Source organism: Camelus bactrianus, chromosome 21, assembly GCF_048773025.1.
Source record: "Camelus bactrianus isolate YW-2024 breed Bactrian camel chromosome 21, ASM4877302v1, whole genome shotgun sequence".
Taxonomy (NCBI): Eukaryota; Metazoa; Chordata; class Mammalia; order Artiodactyla; family Camelidae; genus Camelus; species Camelus bactrianus.
Genome location: NC_133559.1, coordinates 29,903,841 through 29,926,722, shown reverse-complemented (window position 1 = coordinate 29,926,722; position 22,882 = coordinate 29,903,841). Strand labels below are relative to the sequence as shown.

The 22,882-nt window shown below is 46.7% G+C and overlaps 1 long non-coding RNA gene across 22 annotated transcripts in view; it reads left to right on the top strand.

The window, feature by feature from the left end:
* The window catches only part of LOC105081190 (uncharacterized), an 80,174-nt gene that overhangs the window by 25,683 nt on the left and 31,609 nt on the right, over nt 1–22,882 (top strand). For 16 of the 22 annotated variants that reach the window (XR_012501456.1, XR_012501458.1, XR_012501453.1 and 13 more), the window contains one exon: nt 15,528–15,675. The exons of 1 other annotated variant lie outside the window; for it this stretch is intronic. This is a non-coding gene — a long non-coding RNA (uncharacterized LOC105081190). Of the gene's footprint in view, nt 1–12,218; nt 12,359–15,527; nt 15,676–17,092; nt 17,198–17,891; nt 18,014–22,882 lie in introns of those variants that run through there. 5 more of the 22 variants (XR_012501471.1, XR_012501454.1, XR_012501457.1 and 2 more) reach the window with 4 other exon arrangements.

Genomic DNA, 22,882 nt, shown 5'->3' with positions numbered 1-22,882 from the left:
TCTTGTTAAGGGGTGGGGGACGGCTTGCACTTACATTTATTTGTTTCTTGCTTTTCGTTTTGGGAGATTGCCTGACACTGGGAATAATGCGCAGATATTTGACGATGTGCTGTGAGTTTCCTTTCTTAGCAGAAAGTCCTCCGCTCAGAACACCCCATCTCGCCCCAGTGTAAGGCTCCATTTTAGCGCCGTATTTACACAGCAAGTGTCTGGTCCTCGGGTGGGAACTGTGACCACATTCCCCCGCGATGCCGTCACGTGGTTCTCCGCAGGGCCTGGGAATGAACTGAAGATGACCCTCCCCGGACACTCAGCCAAGGTGCTTATCAGAGACTCTTCTCTGTGCGTTGAGGGAAGTGAGTTCAAGTGAGCCTGAAAGCACGGTGGGTGGGAGGGGTCCAAACCCACTGGTTTGTGCTTCAGACTTTTCAGACTTTGCTTTCTCTGGAGCATGAAGAAAAAGCAGGCAGTAATCCCCTCTCTCAGCTAAGGACGCAGGCCTCCATCACATTCCCTCACGTGTCCGCCTGCTAGGGAACAACGGGTGGTGAAATGACAGGTGTTTCAATTGTGAGTACTAATATTTTTAGCCATTTCATTCTCTATGAACAAAGTAGAAAAATCAGAGCGAATTCTTCTTGAAAGTAAATCTAGAGGAGTGGTGAGCTTTCTCCTCAGTTTTTGTGTGCCAATGAGAGGCAGAGACTGCTAATCCCTCCTCTTTTCCTTGGTGCCAGAATTCCAACTGTGTTCTACGGATCCAAGTACCGAGTTAAGAGAGTACAGCTTCCAGTTTCCTTGAGACTAAGTCCTGGCCAATGAATGAGCTGTCAGCTGAAGTCTGGTGTGGTACTTCCTAGAAGGCTTCTTGAAGGGAGTTGACTCTACCAGGGAGTTTTTGCAACATCAGCTCTCTGCCTTCTTATAGCCTGCAATCGGGACACAATGGCTGGTGTGACAGCATCCACCTTGTGGTGTGAGGTGATGTTGAGACTGGAAGTTCCATGTTAGGTTAATAAAGCAGAACATAGGGGGTCTGGGATCCTGAAGATCATGGTACCACCAAACAGTCCTTCCTTTGGACTTTTGCATGAAAATATAATGAATAAACATCTATCTTGTTTAAGCCTTAGATTAAAAAAAATATTTTATTTCTATTCTGGATGCCATTTGGTCCTTTAAAGGATCAAGTTGTCTGTGAGTGATCCCTATGTAATCTGTTCAGATAATGACTTCATCTGATTACAACTAGTCTTTTTACTAATGCTACTCTGGCCTGGGGGAGTTAGCAGTGCTGTTTTATTGGCAGTAACCAGTCCACTCATTCTAGATAAGCTGAAAATAGCCTTTTGGTTGTTCCTGGCTGTGATCTGTCACTTTCTGGTCCAGCCCTAACCAGGAGGGAGAGCTTCCTACAAAAGGAATGCCAGCGACCTTTGTGCCTCTCATTTTCTTTTAAGACTCTTGACTTAATTTCTTCACTTGCCAAAAACTAGGTACCCTTTGTCATCCATGCATCTCAATATTTCTAGCAAGAATAATAAAGCCAAAACTATAAAAGGCCATGTCAGTATATTTGACAGTAGTGATAGGAAATTCTACTAGTCCTGAGTATTTATCCATGACTGTGGTGACACAGCTCATGGGTCAGCAAATTTCTTCTCTAAAGAGCCCAGAGAGTAGATATTTTAGGCTTTGAAGGTCACACGTTCTTTGTCACAGCTACTCAGTTCTGCCATTGTAGCTTGAGAGAAGTCATATTCAGTTATATGAACAAATGATTGCATTCCAATGAAACTTTATTTGTAAAAACAGGTTACAGGGCCGGATTTGATCCCAGACTGTAGTATGCCAACTCCTGATCTAAAGGAAAGAATTTGAAGCAAGGGGTCGAGTGAATTTTATGGGTGCCTCTTGCTGACTGAAAAAAGACACTGGTGGAATGACAGGTAGAGGGTGTGTGGCTGCTGCTGCGATGATGGAGGTTGTCCATGTAGAGGCTGGGATGCGCTCTGATTCTGTGCAGTGTTGTGACTCCAGGCGGCTGTTGGACCCCAGCAGTGACGAGCATCTGCCATGAGTGGGCAACAGAAGACTTTTTTTGGAGGAGGGTAATAAACAAGCAAAGAAATTTGTGTTTCTTCTGAAAAGAAGAGTAAGAGCTTTTGCAAATCAGAGTATGACTCAGCCAGAACCTGAGCCTCTGTCAGGTCGAACAGGTGTCCAGGCGACGTCCGCATGCTTGAGACCTGTGTGTCAGCACAGTGGGGGCTGACAGAGCCCTTCCTGTGGCAGCTCCGGGGCCCGTAGCTTCTCCCACAAGCTGAATATGGGGAACTGCACAGTTGGGAACAAATCCTTCCTCTGCAGTAAGGTGACCATGTCCTGGCTTGTCTGGGACTGAGGAAGTTCCCGGATGTGAGAATTCCAGAGCCAAAGCTGGGAAGTCCTGGGCAAACCAGGGCATCCTGACCACCCTACTCTGGAATAAACAACCGACCATTCTTGAGGGCCCCCCTCTTGATCCTAAACCCCAATGGGGACGTGGGAGTCAAGGGAAAAATGATTCTAGTCAAATACACATCCTCATGGTACTATTGGAAAAGAAGTCCCAATATGTCTCCTGGAAAACACTCCAGCCTGAAAGTCAGAGGGCCTTTTTCTCATCTCGGCCTCCACTTCTAGCCTACTGTGGGACCCTGGGCAGTTTGCCTTAACATCCTGGCCCTTGTTTCCTCCACCAACAAAATGAGGAAGGAAGGTGAATTTGGTCATTTTTAAAGGTCTTTTTAATTCTCAAATTCTAGATCCAGGTGGCTTCTGCTGTTGCCGTCTGTGACTTTGTGCACCTGTAGTCAGAAACAGGTCATTTTCTTGTACGCCCTAATTTCTTTAGGTTTGGGTGCACGTCTGTTGTGACTATCAAGAAGTAAAAAGATGAATTTAATGATACAACTCTGTTAGATCTGATGGTCTATGAAAAGTCACAGCAAGATCGCGTTGGCCATGGATGAGTGAATGACTGTGGAAAAACCTATGGTGAGCCGTTTGTGCTTCCTTTTTGTTGACTCTTTTACAAACAGCAAGACTGAAATTATCCCTCTCTGGAGGTCTAGCTTACTAACAGCCTGCAGTAAGTAAGGCTTAATCCATAGAGTACTTTGTGTTACATTTCCAGCCTTGTTGCTTATACGTATCAGGCTTCTGCTGTGAGGCTGCCTGGGGTAAGAGCTGCTGAGATACCGAAAGCAGCCCAGATAGTTACTCATCTCAAGGAATTTATCTGAGAAGGAGCTGAGTTTTACACACATGGCAGATAGAGAGGATAGAAAAGTACATGAAAAGTACAAAAGGAGATATTCAAGAAAAAGCAAAAATGTGTAGGCTATGAATTTGCTTTTTTGTTTAGTCCTTCTGTGAGGACTGAACGCATCCTGTCTTTTCAGGGACAACAATATTGTTTTCAAATACTCTGCCCCTTTGTCCCTACCGAAATACCCCAAGCATAGCAGCATTTTGATAGCACAGTAGCATTCAAGCTACAATTTCATCGCTTCCCATACCCGGAAGTAGTACAGAGCCTTCTGTCAGGTTGTGTTCTCATTTTTGGTACTGAAACACGGACTTGATTAAGAGCAGAAGCGATCAGTATTGGCAAAAGTGATAGGCGTGTCTTCAAGGGAGAAGTAAGACTTAGATTTAGAGAGTGTGAGACCTGGGCGAAGTTTCAGAAATTACGTAGCCCAGCCCGTCTCTGTACAGGCCGGGGAGATGCATGGACCTGTCCAGGCGTAATTCTAAGGAGGAGCAGAGCCGAGGGTGGAAAGCAAGGCTCTTGACTTTTGATACAGGGCTTCCACTGTGTGTGGACAGGCCATCCCCAGGATGGGCTGCTGTCATTCAGTCAATGTATGGTGACTCTGGGCTTACTCCCCTCCTGGTAGGATGAATGGTGGGCACACAGCCTTGTCCTTTTCATAAATAATGACAACATGTAACAGTACATGCTAAGGATCTACATGGGACATATCTGGAAGATCAAGAGGTGGGAATGAGTGGTGTTTGGAAGTGAAAGGATATATAGTGGGGAGGCCAGCGAGTAGAGAAGAGTGGATGGTGACTGCAGACAATGTCAGCTGGAATGGAGAAGCCTTACTGGAATCCAGGACGAGGAACTGGGGCTGGACTGCCAAGGCAGGGTGGCGAGGCCGACTAGCACAGATGGAGTCAAAGTGTCTGGGCTTAAATCCTGGTTCTGACTTTGGTTTTCAGATATACTTTGCTTATCCGTCAAAAAGGTATGATAGAGGTATCCTTCTAAAGGAGGATCTGATGAAAAACTCTATGATACGGCGTGATGCTTGGCACGTAGGAAGACTCAGTGTTTATGATCATTATGGTTATGATTGTGATTATTAAGTAGTGGTAGGATTTTATCCTTGAGCAAAGGATTTCTCATGACAAAAATCAGCATGTCTTGGAAAGAGATGCCTAAAAACAAGCCCAGTGTTTCCTAAGAGGCAGTTGGTGTGATCCTTAAGAAGAAACGGTATGAAATGTACCAACCTGAAGATTCTGTAAACAACCAGAGTGGAGACTAGGTCCCCCCAGCAACATGGATGAGACGGCTGAGTAACACCAGGTGACGTGGAGGGAACGATACAGGGCAAGGGGAGTGGAATTAGAGTTTGGTGAGAGAATGGGGCTTCCACATGGGCCAGCAGGACCAACCCATACAACATTGCAAAGGACATGGATGCCAAGCAAGGAAGATGAATATTCATGAGGGTTTGGGGCAAACAGTCAAGCAGATTCTGGGATTAGAAGATTAAAAGATGACGTGACCCACTGCGGAAGCCAAGTTCTGAAGTCTGAGCGTGTGGGCTTGCAGTCACTCACTCACAAAATCTTTGGCAGCTCTTAGGAATCTAGAGGTTTCCCCAAATCTAGTGTGCCTGTGACCTCCTGTGGTTCTTGTTAGACACGTGGGTTCTGGATTCCAATCCTGAAGCTCCATGGTGAGATACGGGAGTTTGTGCCATAAGAAACCCCCCAGGTGGATCTGATGTAGGCATTTGTTGGACCATCTCCAGAATATGGGTAATGATATCACAGCACCCTACCTGTTGCGGGTTGCATTGTGTCTCTCCAAAAGATATGTTCAGATCCTAACTCCTGGTGTCTGTGAATGTGACCTTACCAGAAAACAGAGTCATTGAAGATGTAATCAATTTCAGACAAGGTCATACTGGATTAGAGTTGGTCCCAATACGATGATTTGTGTCCTTATAGGAAGGGGAGAAGCCGCATAGACAGAAGGTGGCCACATGACGATGGAAGCAGAGACTGGAGTGATACGTCTCTGAGCCAAGGGTAGTCAAGGATTGCCTGCAAGGACCAGATGCTAGAAGAGGCAAGAAAGTCTCCTCCCCAGAGCCTACAGAGAAAGGGTGGTCCTGCTGGCATCTTGATTTCAGGTTCTGTCCTCCAAAGCTGCGAGACAATAGATTTCTCTCAGTTTCTGGTGCTTTGTTATGGCCACCCGAAGAACTGAATACAGTAACTCAAGGGTTGTCAAAAGAATCAACTGAGTTGTTACAATGTAAATTGGTACATTATAGCTAATTTTTTTTAAAGAATCCAGAAAGCATTTGTTTCATTATTTGTCATACATGTCCACTGTTACCATGGGTATTTCCCTAAGGTAAAAATGAATTTAGGGATTTTGCAATATATTGTAAGAGGGGCTTAGGGAGAATGACAGCAGTTTTGAAAGAACATTGGACTAGGCATCCAAATTCTAGTCTTAGGTCTGCCATCCACTGACCTCTGACCATGGGCACGTGAGTCAGTGGTCAGACTGCCACATCTCAGTTTACCTGTGGAGATGAGGAAATGCCCTCCTTCCAGGGCTGTTGGAAGTTCAACTGATTTAGTGAATCTAGAAAAGCTGTTAATAAACTCTGAGATGCTATGTAAATGGAAGCGATTATTGCATTGTCTTTTTTTTAAGTTTTCAATAGGATTGTACTTGGAAGCTTACTGAAGGACTTACTCTCAGAATAACACTTGATCTGAGTCTTACAAATCATGGCTCCTTCAGAAGAGGAGAAATTTCAGAGTAGGTGGATTGCACCTGGGTTCTGTGAGTGATGGGGAGAGAAAGTGTTTTTGGTGAAGGGGCTTTTGTGCCCTTGAGGGGGGAGGGGTTTTGGAGACAGCGTGGTGTCTGTCTCTAAGATCTGTGAGTGGGTCTCAGAGCACAGGCAGAAGCAGAAATGACAGGGGGTGGGGGATGTCACATGCCAGCTCTGTGAGATGTTCAGGCCGGTGTGCCAGGAAGTGGCGCTGAGGGGCAAGGGACCCACCTACTCCAGCAGGGTGGCTATGGCATAACGTGTCATGGGCGTGCAGCAGTTCGGGGGTGGCCCTCAGGAAGCAGAGCCTGGGACAGTGGCACAGGAAATGTGCTCACAGGCCAGCCCATGAGTGTCCAACCAACCACGGGTCTGGGGGAAGGACAGGAGACAAAGTGAGTGGCACCGAGACGGAAAGCCTTGTCCAGCGACACTGGTCCAGAGATACCTTGCTAGAAAAGGTTGAAATCTGGGGCAGAGTGTAAAATGGGGAGTGAGGGAGAGTGGGCCAGGGGAGGCCGTGCCTGGTGAAACTGCTCTGTCTGCGCCCACTGGCTGTGGCTGAACTGTGCCCGCAGAAATCTGCCTGTTGAAGCCCTGAGCCCAGGGGACCTCAGACTGTGACTGCATTTGGGGAGAGGGCCTTTAGAGCAGTGATTAAGGTAGAATGAGGTCATCAGAGTAGGTCACCATCTGACTGGTGTTCTCAGGAGAAGAGGAAGTTGGGACACACAGACGCCAGCGATGGGCACGCGCGGAAGAAGGACCACGTGAGGACACCGGGAGGGGGCGGCCTTGGGAGAAACCAGCCCTGCTGCCACCTTGCCCTCAGGCCCCCAGTCTCCAGGACTGCGAGAAAATGAACGTCCGCTTTGTAAGCGGCTCGGCCTGTGGTGTGTCGCTGTGGCAGCCTGAGTGGACTAAGACGCCACTTCGTTTTATTCTCTGTCAGCATCTAAGGGAGATGTTCTTCTCAGAGAGAAAAACCTCCGCAAACAACGGCGGGACCGACGCCTTCCCTCTCCGCCCAGGCCGCCTGCGCCAGGCCCAGGAAGAGGTGTGGGCCCTGGTGAGCACTTTCTAATCTGAAATAGTGTTGCCAACTCGACAGTCAACATGAGCAGGAAGGAACTTCCTGAATGCTTTTAGAAAGACACATCTCGTGCCCCTTGCGACAGACGCTGTGAGTTTCATCTCCAAATCTGCTGCTGGTGTGCGCTATCTCTGGTCACCTCCTCTCAGAACCAGCTCCAGCTGGGAAAGGACAGGAGACTCTCTGTCTGACTTCAGGGAATTCAGAAGCACCCTTTTCTAGGCTCCTGTGATAATCAAACCAAAAAGGAACCTGGGATGTTGCCTTTTGCTTTTCAGCTTAGAATGTCATCAAGGAATACATCTTGGAAAGATGACCCCAGAACCAGAAGTAAAGAGGAGGAAAGGGAGAGATGAGGAAGCAAGTCAACTGAGGTTCTGTCAGCGGGCTGTTTTCTGCTGTGCAAAACTGGGGCTCAAGCCTTCAGGGGCCCGCTGAGGCCCAATCCCAACCAAAGGATGGAGGTTGGGTGTTCATTCACCAAATCCCAATGGTTAAGGATGCCATTGGCAGGTTAACCTCCCTGTGGGACCAGGTTACGCCTGAGCTCAGGCTCTGTGGCTTTCTCTGGTTTTAGAGACAGTTCCATGGTAACCAAGCAAGGGGATGTCATGGTACCCTCATGATTTAGATGTTAGTGACATACATGGACCTGCCGATCAGAGCTGTGAAGTTAGGTGGGCTGAGGGGATGGGGCAGGGTGCAGAATATTCCAGGCAACACAAACAGCCTGTGCAAAGGCCCTAAGGTGAGATCATGCTGAAGGCATTCAGGGAACACCAGAAGGCAAGTGGAGCTGAATGGAATAAGCAAAGGAGGAGAGTTGTAGGAGTTACAGTCAGAGAGACAATGAGGGGAAGGCAGATGCTCCTCTGAGAAAAGTCTGGCTTTTACTCTGTGAAGATGCGTGTAACATAGTCTAACTGATGCTGAGGTAAGAATGGACTTGGGTTGGGTTTAGAATGGGAGTGGAGGCTGTTTCAGAATTCCAGGCTAGAGATGCTAATGGCTCACACTGGGGTGGAGACAGTGGAGGAGCAAAAAGTAATATATATTCTCTGATTCAATAACCCAGCAATGTGATTTTCAGTTTTAATCCCCAGAGTTTCCGTTTTCTGGGAATTTGAAGTCTCTCAGTTTATAGATAAGTTACCTGTGAATCCTATAGGTTAGGAAACTCATCTAGTTTCTGCCCCTGATAAGGGACAAAACTGGGTCCTGAGCCTCCATTGTCTCCAGCTCTTCCCCCAGTGATGTCAGAAGAGCTACTTACTCTTCACGTCCTGTGTCATTAAGCACTGGGTACACTTACTGACAAGAATGAACAGGAAGAGCAAATGAAAAGCACAGAAAGTCCATACTGTTTTTCGAACAGAGAGCCCCCTTTTCTCACCACATTCCAAAGTGCTGAACAAACTAGATGCAAGACCTCAGAAACTACAGAACAGCAGATTATTGAGTTGGGAAGCAATAATTAGAAAGGAAGTGAAGAAAATGGACATTGGGGGCCTTAATGTGAAACATGACATTGATAAATCAAAGGAAGCCTTGAATTAGAGATGTGGACATTTTGGCTGATTAGCCAAGAGAACTCATATCCTCCACGAACCTCCATCATCTTGTTTTGCCTTTTTGAGGACAAAGAGAGCTTTGCCAATTGCCCGGCTCCAGGGTTGTGTCTCCCAAATGTTTATTCAAAGAGGGAGGGGAGGAAAGGGAGAGAGCAGTTGAAAACTTATTTGCTTGTTAAGCAGCCCAGAGCAACGTTCTCCTTTCCACTGAGCCTGGTCTGTTCATGGGAAAGATAATAAGAGAAGCTCATGACGGATTTTGACAGTGAGGCGAAGGTACACAGTCAGCCCAAGCCAGAACTTGCTGGGTTCCCGCACCTTGACTTTCGATACTCAACCTAAGAGGTGAGTGTAAACAGAGTGTCCCGTGACTATGTGGAGAAGAGACATCGCTCAGCTGCCTTCCCTTTCCCAAGGATTCCAAAGCAAATGATGTTCATTTGGGGGACTTTGTTTCTCTTTTTTTTTTTTTTCCCTGAGAAAGATGCCATGGGGACAAAAGGCATATTGGGACAGTCATATGAGCACGTGTCCCCAGATTGTTTTGATTCACGTGATGATGTGATGAAAGTCTAACGGAGACCACAGAGGTGGGAATGGAAAAGACTGGATTGGATTATTCCATTTCAGCCACTCCACCCTTCCCGGCAGGAGAGGGTCCCGCGACAGGGGATGTAATGCCCGGCCTCAGCCAAATGTCCCAGGGGTCTGGAAACTGACAACATGACAGGAGATTGAACGGGAGCCACAAGACGCCTCACAAAACCCTGTGGGTGGAGTAAAAGGGCTGGATTTGTTTTGCATGCGTGTGTTTCTCGGGCCTTTCATAAATGCTTTGGTGCTTAGGTTATGGTGGGCGAGTCCCTGGAGAACCCCTTTTGGCTGTTTTCCAGACCTGTGGCTGCTCCCCTGATCAGCTGTGGCTTTTACGAGTGGAGCTGCCCGACGCCAGGGCTCGCGGGAAGCAGGTCTGATTTCACTGGGGACCAGCAACCATTCAAGTCTTTGTTTCTGACTGGCCCCAGGAACCAGGCCTGATCTGGCAGCAAGCGTGGGGGCCTGAGGTCCTCCTGAGCTCACACATTATGCTGCCGATCATAGGATACCAGTCGCCTAACTGGCCTTTTACTTTCCTCCTTGTTATTTAAAATCCAAAATATATGTGTCTGTCTGGAAGAATTGTTCTATATATATTTAACCAGTGTTGAGAATTATGTAACCCATCATTTTTTTCCCATTCTTAATTTGTTTAAAAATTCAGGGTTAAAAGTCTTGCTTATTCTTCGAACCCTCTGAGATTTTTATTGATGTATTTGCTTTTTGTCTTTCTTTGACATTTCTCTCTTATTTCCATTTTGAGTTTTAAGGATATACATCATTTCTTATAAGCCTTCTTATTACATTTTTTAATTGGGAACAGCAGAGATGGAACACAAAAATAATCATATGATATGGTTTACTTCCCTCAAGACCCATTTAAAGTAATCAAGCCACCAAATCAGAAGTCAGCATGGTGGCTTGCAGTGGGCATCCTTGGCCATCTGTCTGCACAAGTGTGCCCACCGCAGGAGGAGGGCTACAGTGAGGGGGCACGTGGCTGCTGTCCAAGGGCAACAGGCATTCTCCAACCATGCTGCTTGGGTGCATCTGCTAATCCCGTGGTTCTCAAAGCTGGTCCCCAGACCAAGAGCATCAGCACCATCTGAGTACTTCCTAGAAATGCCACTTCTTAGGTCCCACCCAGGACCTACTGAATGCAAAGGTCTGGGGAGGGGCCCAGCAATCTTGTTTTGCCAGGTCCTCTGGTCTGATGCAGGCTCAAGCCTGAGAGCCGCTTGCCTACCCAGATGTTACATGCCTGCAGGGATCATTTGCCAAGCCTCCCTTCTGATTCTTCCTGCCCACCGTGAAGCTTCATGTCCTGGCCACTGAGCAGACAGGCTTTATTCCACCGTGTGCTTTCTTGCTCAGTCCAAGTCTCACTTGCTCCTTTTCATTCCTTAGAGGGGAGTCATTTCTCTGCGTCCCTTCTGTCCGGCCCACACGATTGAACAATGACCTTAAGTATCTCCTTGGACCCAGAAACTTGCATGTTTCCTTCAACTTGCAGCGTTACTAAGAATCCGAGTGCATTTTTCATTCCCAGGCACACAGTCCTCATTAATTCATTCCCTGGTGCCCCTGCTGTCTCACACTGTTGTTACTCACTGTCCCTGGCTTTTTGAGCTTTAACAGAGGGATATGAACAGGCAGGGAACTTCCATGTATGCGGCCACTAAGCACTGAGCAGCAAAGCCTCAGCAAGGCCATCAGCGTGAAGATGCGAGCGGTGTCCCCTCCGGCCCAGAGCGTCCTGCCCCGGGCGCAGGAGACAGCTGCTGAGCAACGGGCTTCTGCAAAGTGAGGGAAATTCAAGTAGCACTAAGCCTTGAAGTCAGCTCTTTCCTGCCTAAAACCAAGGGTGTTTGTAAGACCTTTCCTACCACATAAGGGTAAAGAAGAAGCTTTGTACATTTTCAGCAGACGTTTGACGGAGAACAACCCCAAAGGAAGAGCCTCGGGCTCTCCACTGATCACATGTTGCTCAGACATGCTAGGAAGCTCATTACTTTATTTGGGGTCCTGGACAAACAGGTACAGATAACTGAAATATGTTTGGCAATCAAAGACGGAAATAGACGAGGCCTGTGTGCATGAAGGCGGCCAGGTGGGAGGCTGGGCTCACTTGCCACAGAGCAGGGCTGTCGCTGTTTGAACATGCTGCCATCTGTGAAGTCCCCGCTCTGGTCACCTGTGGGGTTGACTGTCCCCCTTTTGGCTTCGCATCAGGCCCTGTCTTCCTCCCCATCATCAGGTATGTCCATTCCTGTCCGCACATAATCCACAGGCCACAGTATTCTGGATGGCTTGATGCCAGCTCTATGGTGCGGACACGAGAAGTGTACTGTCTAGTGTTAATCTACACAAGTACAGTTAGTCTCCAGGCATCAAGTTGAGACAGAGGAGTATTCCCAGCTCACCTGGCTAGTCTCCTTAAAGGCTAACCCTCAAAGCCTCGGTTTCCTGAGATGTTGCCACTGTCACGCCTAACTCCCAGGATTTTTTTATTGAAGTGTCGTTGATTTGCAGTGTTAGTTTCAGGTGTACAGCAAAGTGAGTCAGTTACACGTGTACATACGTACGTACTTTCCTTTTTAGATTATTTTCCATTGTAAGTTATTACAAGAAATTGAATGTAGGTCCCTGTGCTGTACAGTGGGTCCCTGTTGTTTATCTCTTTATTATATAGTAATGTGTGTATCTTAATCCCCAACCACCAACTTGTCCCTCCCCACCCTTTCCCCTTTGGTAACCGTAGTTTGTTTTCTATGTCCATGAGTCTGATTTTGGTTTTTAAATAGAGTTTGTTTCTTTTTTTGTTTTAGATTCCACATGTAAGAGATACCATATCATATCTGTCTCTCTCTGTCTGACTTCCTTCAGCATCTTTGTGAAGTTTAAATGAGATAACATGTGTGAGGGACACCCGCTGCCATGCCTGGTGTAGAGCACACCTGGTAAACATTACATCCCTCCCCTCCAGTCCTCAGCCATCAGGCTGCTGTCTGCATGCTCCTTTGCCAGTGATGAAGTCAGAGGGGCTGAGGGGCACTGAGGCCCGCGGGTCCGGCCGAGGGGCCACTAGGGGACATTTCTTTGTAAACTTGGCACTGACCTCCCCTTCACAGCTATTTTTCCTTTTAACTGTTTTCATTCCAGACTCTCAGTTTTACAAACACATCTAGATGCCAAAGGCAATATTTACTCTCTTTTTTTGGCTTATAGCTTTGCCCAAAGCAATCTAAATAGTAGTGAGCGGGGAAAGGAAGCAGCTCCTTATTTTATTTAAGGTTCTGAACAAATAGGCATCAAGGTCTTAAGCACTGATGTAACGTCTACTCAGGCAAAAAGGTGGTTAAGCAATCTCGCGCAGTCAGGATGCCACCGCTCCTCTTGTGAACACGGGCAACAGAGGGAATAGAACGTCCGTATGCAACATAGCGAAGGGTCAGAGATGTGGCCTGGTTCTGAGCTAAATATGTACATCACCTTTCTTTTTTGATATAAAAATACTCATTAAATATTTGTTAGCAAATAGGCACAAACTAGTCTACACAGTCTGGTGGACTTGATGACGTTGGTCTGACTCGAGACAGACATGTCAGCATTCCAGAGTCAGGATTCTTGACCTGAATGTTCATCAGGCCAGTAGAACTCCCCTTGAGTCAATGGCTGTTCACAGGATGTCAGGCAGAAAGCCTTGGGTACCGTCTCTCTGTTATAACCTTTTTCCTCCCATCTCTTCTAAGTGAAACTGCTTAGCTCAAGAGTCCTTCATTGGGCGGTCACAGGTGGGATTTCTGTTTCATGGATGAGGAGAGGACGTGGGAACCCAGGGCACCTATTACCTGGACTCATCAGGGGCTTATGAAACGGTTTACTGTGAGTGGAAGAGCTGAGACACCGCCACGCCTTCTTGTACTAGGAACAAACAGAGAGAATGAGGTGGTGGCCTCATTGCTTCGATCAGAGCTGAAGCTCACAGAATCCCATTAAAAGAGGGAATGCGGGGTGGCCATAAGGAGCCCTATGCAAAACGAACTGACCAGAAACAGCAGAGGCTATGCAGCCCAGAAAACATATAGAGTAGAAGGTACAGAAGCCAGCCAATACCAGGACAGGGAGTAAGAGACGCCCAGACGTTCTGCACTGTGCAGTACGGGAGCGCCTGAGCCCAGGAGCGGACGCCTGCTGCTGAAGTCTTCAGAGCATCCTTAGACCTGGGGACCCTTCAGGTCATGTGTCCGTGAAATTTGCTCTAATGGTAGCTCCTGGTTACCCACTCCCCCCCTGTTGTCCTCCGTGAGAATTTGTCCCCCTTCTCACGCCATGCCATGCAGTTGAGCTGACTTGAGTGAGTCCTGGACACTTGCAACCAAAAAAGTTAACCATAATGTGTTTCTTCTCTGTGTGTCTGGCCACACTGAAATACTGACTTTTATCACAAATTTAGCCTTTGAGCTCTCCCCACCTTTTTCTGTGAAATAAAGAAGAAATGCTTCTCTTGGCTTCTAGAAAGAAGCATAACAAAATGTAACTGAAAATCCACTTTTTTTCATTTTTCACAAATAGTAATCTCCATTTTGCCATTCTTCTGTAAATTGGGATTCATGATTTCAAGTTTCTCCGAAGAACTTGCTCTGTTCTGGCTCTGACTGGTCCACATAGCTTGTTAAGTGACTCAGAGCCCCTCTGTCCTCAGTGTCATGTTGACTCATGCAGAGAAGGACCACAGTGAAGTTAAGCTGCCTTGGGACTGTCACTTTTAAAAGAAATGTCTTATATATTTATATGTTCTTCTTATTCTGGAAGTTACATATGCTCACTGGGAAAGAATGGAGACAGCAGAAGAGTAAAAAGAAAAGACACTCACCTGTAACCTCAGAGAAAAACAAATCACAGTTAAAATCTATACATGTCTTGTCTTCATTTTCTGTGCATGTTAAGAATCAGTTGAGGTCACGTGGTACAGACATTGCTGAAAATGAGCTCACAGCTCACTTAGCACATTGCTGAAACCTCACAGCTCACTTAGCGTTACAATGTAAACATCTTTCCAAGCTCTAAAACAGCTCTTTGCAAACGTCAGTTTTAATAGCTGCCAGCTAGCCCAGCAAATGGAATTTTGTCACTCCTATATATGTAATAATTGCACAGGGTCCAACGCTTGTTTACAATGTTTGGCTGATATAAGTAACTATGTAGTGGGTATTTAGTGCATGTCTTGGCTGAGTGTTTGCAGATGGATTCCTGAATGTGCAATCACTGGGAAAGAGCTTTCTTTAGCTCATTTTTTAAGGCCCCTGAAAGGCTTTTGTCAAACTTGGAAACTTTTTAAATTAAACAGCTTGTCCTCTTGGAATCTATTAACTCTCATGAAAATTCGATCGCTGGGTAGTTGTCAGGAAGCCTGGCTGTCAGAGCTCCCGATGACTAAGGCCGCCTCTGTGCCTACGTAACTTTGCGGTTTGGAAATGTCACAGAGTAATAACCTGATTTTCTCCTCAGAGAGTTTGACCAGATGAGTGGTCTTGGCTAATCTCAAGTAGGAGTTTGGTGGATTAGACTGCTGGGTTGGGTCTTAACTAGATTGTTATCAAAAGTAAAAAAAAAAAAAAAAAGTATCAGTTATATACACACTCCCATATACACATGCGTATGTACAAAACACTCCCCTCCACCTTTAAGACCACCTGCTTGGTAGGAGATCAGAGTTGGGGGTGGGGAGGGCGAACTGAGAAGGAAACACTCCGCCCATCCCACCCCCACCTCTGCTTCAACGAGAGGACCTACGCTTGCTTCTCTGTACTTGCCCTCTGGCTGAACCATCTTTTGAAGAAATGATACTTGGAGAGTGGGGGATGGAAGAATTCAAGGGCACCAGTCTGGAGGCTATAGGTTCGCCAAAGAGAAGCTGAAAAGGGTTGGCCTCCTTCTGAATTTGTTGTAGTGTCATGACTTTGTTTGAAGTGCAGTACATTTTTAAACTTTCCAGAAAATACGACTGTTAATGCATATATTGAAATCCAGAAAGGGAAACAGAAATGAAAGAGGATTTATTACTTGTCATTTAATTTTTTTTCAATGCCCATGTTTAAATGATGTTTAAAATATTCTGTGTTATAGGTATGGGACCTTTAAGTCATACCTCCAGGAATTCCGGAAGGACTAAGCCGTTACGGTGCTAGTAGGTGTTTAGGACTATTGTTCTGGAACAACCAGCCGAACAACAGACCGACCACCCAACAAAACCTGTGAATGAAGCAAGACAGAGGTAACAGCAGCCTCCCACAGAAAACAAGCTACAGAGGTTGGGGTGGCTCATCCATTCAGTCAGCAAATCCATCCTGAGGACCTACTATGTGCCACATATTGTTCTGGCCACTGAATATACAACATTGGCCAAGGCCCTCAGGAACTTACAGCCCAGTGAGGGAACACGTACATCAAAATTGAACATGCTGCAGGATGAGTGTGAAAATGGAGATGTCTGCAAGGTGTAGTGAGAATAGAGAAAAAAATCTGCATCTTTTAGGGAAAAACATGGGGAAAGTGTCAGAAAATGGAGGTGAGGACTGGCCATGTGAACGTTGCCCAAACCCTGTGCTTGGAAGGGCCCTGGGCTTGACTTAATGCTCTACTCTTGCCATTCTGAAATTCTCCATAATTTTTTTAAAACAAGAAGCCCATAGCTTCATTTTACACTAGACCCTGTAAATTATGTAGCTGGTCCTGGCTAAGGGATTTTCAGGTGATGAAACGGGGGAAGGTGTTCCAGCCAAGTCAAGTAACAGAGTGAAAGAAACAGACTTGAGGAGTGGGAAATGTAAAGTCTACTGAGAGGCACACAGCCTGACACAGGCTCACGTTGGGGAGAGTCTGGATGTGTACGTGCCCATAAGGTGAGACAGGTTGTGAGATCTGAATCTTGAAGGATCTTGCGTTGGTTGCAGTCAAGTTTGGATTTTATGCCAAGGGTACTACAAGTCATTCAAAATTTAGACCAGGTGAGCAGCAAGAGAACATTCTCATACCTGTGAGGTCATTGAAATGGCAAAGCAGAGATAAAGTGAAGGAGGGCAGCATCAGAGGTAGGTAGACTAGTAAGACTTACTCAGAAAACGCCCAGGAAATAAAAGCTGAATGATAGTAAAGGGGACTTTTAAGATACACAGGAAGAAGGTGGATAGAGACATAGGAAGAATGGAAAGAGATGGACACTGGCTGGATCTAGGATATCGGGAAGAGGGAAAAGTAAAGAATGAGTGCTCGGTTTCTGACTTGAACAAAATGGATAGGATGAGATGCGGTCACTTGTGATGGGGGATGTAGAGGGATAACAGTGGCAAAGCAGTGATGATGGCTTCAGTTTTGACTACCTTAATCTTGAGGCAAACACAGTCTCCATCCTAGCTGGGCATGCCGGTGTGGAATTCGGTGCCGTGGTCTGACTGAAGAACTGGGAGTAGGTCAGTAGGAACTGGGAGTACGGGCCTGGAGGTAAGGGAGTACACTCACGGGGGCGTGCAGGGCGAGGAAAGGGGCAGCAGGGCCAGCACTGCGCTCTGGAGAAGGTTAGAGCACAGGGCTCCGTCAGGGGAGGTGGAACCTATAAGGCGTCTCACTCCAGAGCGCTCAGCCCCCACTCCATGCCACCCACCCACTGACATCACTTATTTTCCCTGAATCAGCCATGTGTTGGTGGAGCACAAGCGGGCCAGCCGACTGCAGCCTCAGAAGACGCTGATGGCCGGGGCGGCTCTGGGGACCTGGCTACATTGCTCCCTCACTGACGGGTACATTAGGCGGATGGGTTGGTGCTTCTGAATCACTGAAGCTGGAGGTGGTGGAGCTCAGTGCTTGTCCCTGGTCCCACGGAAAGGGGGAATACCCAGTGACGTCACCAAAGGCTCCCTGGCCGTCATCTCCCAGAGCGAGGGAGGATGCAGGACACAGTGTTAGCCAGAGAGGACGCAGCATACGAGCCAGAGAACACATTTCAAAAGGGAAAGGACAGTCAGTAAATGCCATCAGGGAAAGGGGGGTTCCTTACTCTTTTCTAGAAGCCAGTGCAGCTGCATATTAACCGTGTGACTTTGCCCTCGTCTTTTTATTTTATTTTTTCTCATGCTGGTTTGAACGCTGGACCCTGGTTCTCTCTCTCACTTACTCAGACTTTGTATCAGCAGCTTCCTGGCTGATGTCCGACTCTTGACCACAACACAAACCCTGGTTTCCCTTTGCAAGCCCAAAGTGGTGCTTGACATCCTGAGGGCGCGCCACCCTCCAACTGGCACTAGTTGGGCAAGGACAGATGACAATTCAGAATGGAGGGGGACTGACCGCCTTTTGGTCACGATGCTGACTTTAAACCAGACCCAAACACCCAAGGGCCACATACCTGGCTTCACACCCCTGTGCATCCATGCTTTGTGTTGATTTTCTCTCCAGTCTTCCCCTCATCCCTGACATCCTGCTTTGTTCCCCCAGCTCCCTGCTTCCTGGGTCTCCTAGTCTTGTAATCTTTCTGTGCTCGCACTTTGCTTTTGGACTTAATGGCAGAAGCAGCTTCCCCTGGTGCTCCTCAGGACATGCGTGGCACTCAGCTTCTGGTGAGTTGAGCCCTGTCTGCCATGATGGTGATGGAGAATGTTTTGATCTTGCTGTTTTTCCCCAGAGTCGAACTCATCATTTTAAACCAATAATACAGGAATTATGGGATGCTCTTTTTTCCCTATCCTTTGACATTCTCCATTGGAAGGTCCTTTCTGGAGTCCTTTCAGATGACAGCTTGAGACTGAAGATAGTGAGGTTGCCCTGACTGTACTTGGGGTACGACTTCTATGTAGTAAATGGTCATCTTGGCTCCATTCACTCTATCATCTGACTTCTTGTGGGATTCTGCTGGGTGAATCTCCTATATAGCATGTACTCTTTTATGGACCATTTCTCAAGCAAAAAAATGCATCTCCAAATGCTTCATTTTAAAGCTCCATGTAACACTTTAAGCTTTACTCACACCTGTGCTTTAGCTATGAAGTAGATCATTTCAGGAGTCTCTATTTCTCACATACTTGTTTGGGTGGAATGATAAGGGATTCTGCAAACAGTTTCATCAAACACAGATCCAAACAGGAAAAAAATAAATAAATAAAGAGGAAAAACACTATAGAGAGTCCTGGCGAGGTGTTAGGTCGCAGGGGCCTGATCGCCGTCTGCGTCTGGATGCGATACGAAGTCTGCCTTCCTAAAAGAGGAAGGAATGCCAGACAAGCTCTTGGTCCCTTAGTTTGGACAAGCTGCCTGTTTGGTGGTTGGAGCCACGCTAAGAAGCTGTTTTGAGAGCCTGCGTGCGTGTGTCAGGAGGGCGAAGGGCCAGGAAGTGGGAGAGGGAAGGAAGGACCGCAGGAGTTACGACAACGACAACGGGGGATTCACTGGGATTTGCCATGAGGAACCTCAGCTGACAGAGCCTCCAGTGGTCGTATGAGGGGCAGCTGCTTCACTGGATTTAGGACAGCCAAAAGGCTATGCTCTCTTGATTATTCCTTACCTTAAAAAGAGAGAGAGAGAGAGAGCTAAATCCTGGCTGATCAGAAATAATATTTCCTAGTTCTTTCTATGATTTAAAATAGAAGGTCAAAATAGAGAAAACTCCATCCAGGTTTTCTTTAGCTTGACATTTTTGGCTAATCGCCACTGTTCCCAGGGGCGTTTTCTAGCAGCCACTCGGCCAGTTACGGGGCCCTGGAAGGGTGTGCGGAGAGGGCTAGCAAGTGCCCCTGGGGGTCTGTATCAACTGTCCCCTCAGGGATAGCAAGGGGCACGTCCGTCCGTCCCTGCACCCGGAGCATCTCACTGCCAGACTCCTCTCTGGACCACAGGACAGAAGTGTGCCTGACCTGCAGGGTGTGGGCCACCACCTCTGGCCCTGGTTCCCCTTGTCCTTTCAGTCCTGGGTTTTCAGTTGCTCCCATGGTAATGTCTGGCCCTGATACTGTATATCCTGATCTCACTGAACTTCCAGTATCTTTTGTACATTCATTCAACAAGCTATTATTAGGCTCCTACCACATTCTCAAGGAATTCATGATTTAATTTGAGTAAATGGGTAGATGAGATATAAAGTATTGGTAGAGCTTAAAAGTCATGAGCCAAGTGACCCTTCACCAATGAGGTAACTTCTATAATCTGGTTAAAATATTTATTTTGAAGATTGACGGGGAATCACTGAATTCATGCAGATAAGTAGGTTGGTTCTCAAATTACTTGTTGTCCAAGTGGATTTATTAGCCCCCTTAAACGTACTTAATAAATGGCCACCAGGGGCTGAGTTATCTATCTTGAAGGTTTTTTCCCTCTAATTATATATTTATTACAGGCTAATGCCCACGGCAAAAAGATAAGGCATTCTCTTTGGGAAAAAGAAAATTTATTAATATTTTCCACTCACTAAATTATCAAGAAAGACTCCCCCGATGTCTGCTCCTTGTTCATGGATGACACAAATCACAGACAAGATTATAGATGGACAGTGGAGGCTCCCCGCTCAGTTACTAACTAACTCAGTTACTAACTAACTAACTAATGGCTAAACTCAGGGCCCTGCAGGGAGCCTATTTCCCCTTCTACAACATGGAGGGCAAGATGGTTTCCATCAATTTTAAATTCCTTTTAAATTCTCAGTTGAGGAGTACTGAGTTCGTGCAAAATGCCTACCCAAAGAAAACAAAATAATGACATTTGCAGCAACATGCATGGATCTAGAGATGATCATACTGAGTGAAATAAGTCAAAAAGAGAAAGACAAATATCATATGACGTAGCTTTGGAGTTCATCTCGGGGTTCTTTCATTATGTGACTCCGGGCAGGCGAGCCCAGCGAAGCCCAGACAGGCATCACTCCCCATCAGACAGCCCCATCTAGAGCCACCATTTTAAACTATCCCCAAGGCTCCTGTAGTCAGCCTTTACTTAAAGATCACTTCTAGAAGGCATCCAGTGTCTGGGCTGCCCTGGGCTGCGGCTTAAGACAGGCTTCACCGTGTTTGCTGTTTATAGTTTTGAGCTGACAGCCACTTAAGGGCAAGAGATTTCAGCTGCCGCTACCCGTTACAGCTTTTGCCACCAACGCATTTGCCAGATAGCGCTAGCCGGAACTTTGTGGAAGCCCGGAAACAACTTTAATACGGCAGAGGGGACAGAGTTTAGATTCGGAGTTATTTTCCCGCTGTTATCTGCCGTGTCCTCTCTCACACTGGAATATGGGGAGTTGTTACTTTTGCAGGAAAATGGCACCAGAGAGGATGGTCGTGTCCCAGGTCTCCGGTGAGTCCTTGGGACGCGCCCCGCCAAGTGAGGGTCCTTCGCTTCTCACGGGAAAGAATTCAAGAGGGAGCCATAGCAGAGTGGAAGTAGATTTATTTAGGGAGACAACACTCCAGAGACAGAATGCAGTCCGTTTCAGGAGGCAGACTGACACCAGGGCTTGGGGTCGTCTAGGGAAATCAGAGGGGCCCTGGGGTGTTTCATTTTTATGGGATAGGTTATCTCATGGGCTAACGAATGGGAGGATTATCCAACTATTTGGGGTAAGGGACAGAGATTTCCTAGAAGTGCCCCCCCACACCCACTTTCTGGCGTTTTATGGTCAGCCTCAGAACGGTCGTGGGCCTGTGGGTGTGTCACTTAGCTGCTAATGCATTACAGTGAGCCCACACCGAGGCTCGGGCTCTACTGGGAGTCAAACCTTCTGCCATCTGGGGCTGAGGTGGTTCTAAGCATTTATGTCTTCTTCTCAATTGCTGTGTCATCCTTTTAATAGTTGTGCCCTGCCTCCTTCCCTCCTATCAGGGGCATCTGTGTGGCCTACAGTAACAATTATTTATTCATCAGGCATATGAGGTGCTCAGCTCTACTGAAGTCACTCACATTGTGGGCTAGAGTGACTGGCATGACTGGTCTCTGCTCCCCAGACCTCAGCCTCAGGAGGCTAGCCTGGGCATGTTATCCCAGTGAGGGGAGAAGGTTAGCAGAAACCCTCGTAGCCTCCGGAGGACTAGGCTCTGACCTCATGCACTGTCAAGTCCAAACTGTTGGACAAAGAAAGTCTCAAGGTCAGCTCATTTTTAAGACATTGAGAAAGAAACTCTGACAAGAACTGTCAAGTCCCAAGACACAATAGATGGATGGGTCCAGGGAGAACTGAAGTATGGACATTATCCATGCAACTGACCACAGTTACTTGCACCCGTCCCCTCTTCCCTTGGAGCTCTGTAACTGTGCCTTACTCACCTTTCTGTCTGCCGGTTCCTAGGACAGCACTTGTACGCAGACAGTGCCCAGTAGGTCATCTGGTGTTAGTCTGAGTGTGACTGTACCCAGAATAGGCTCTGACACTACAATGGCAGTTTAGACTTTTCCTTATAACCACCACATCAGTCCTAGGGAGGCCTCCTCGCCCTCCACCCACACCTACCTGGGCATTTTCTCTCTACATTTCCCTAGAGTGTGTCTAGGTCTGGATTCTTTGTATTTATCTACTCAGCATCCATTAGGGCTTTTCATGTCCTTTCTCGTTTGGAGAAAATATTTAACCATTTTCTCTTTGACTGTTTCTTCTCCACCATGCTCTCTAGTCTCTCCTTCTGGGATGCTGAGATACCTGTCAGATTTCTCGTTACAGCCTTCATGTTCCTTCACTCCTCTCATATGTGTATCAGCTCATCATCCTTTTTATTTTCTCTCTTTTTCTCTGTCTTAAGCTATGTCAAGTTTGTTGTTTGTTATCATCATCATCATCATCGTTATTTCTCTCTTCAGTTATGTCTAGTAATTTATTTAACAAAGTACTTCACAGTACTGGCTGCATCTTAGAATACTCAGCAGATTAAAAAATATATAAATGCCTGGCCCTGCCCCCAAGTTTCTGGTTTAATTGGTGTGGGTCAGGGCATGAATATCAGTATTTTTAAAGCTTGAAGGTGATACGATATGCAACTGGAGTTAGGAACACTTGATGAAAATGTTCTTGGAATTTTTTCTCAGTGATCATACTTTTCACGTCTAGTATTTCTGCTTTTTTTTTAAATCCACTGGATCTTATTTCATAAACCTTATTCTTGTTTTGTGGATGCCATTTTTTCTTTAGAACATTTTAAACACTCATAATTTGAGTCTCTTTTACATTGTTCTATTCTCTGTAACTCCTAAAATGTCAGTTCCCCCAGTGGCTATGTCTGGCAGCTGTCTATCATGGTAGTGAATCTCCTCACGAGCTTTGTAATTTTTGACTGTGAGTTCATCTTGCATCTTGCACCTTAGGATGGGATGGCCTCCTAATGAGCTCTTTGCCTGTGCCTGGTCCTGTGGCTTTCACTGGCTCCAAGTCAATTTTTATGTAAGTGTATCTTCTCAGGGTTTATACTGCATATACAGCTCAAATTCAGGGTTTCTATCTAGCCACACAAAGGCTTGGTGTT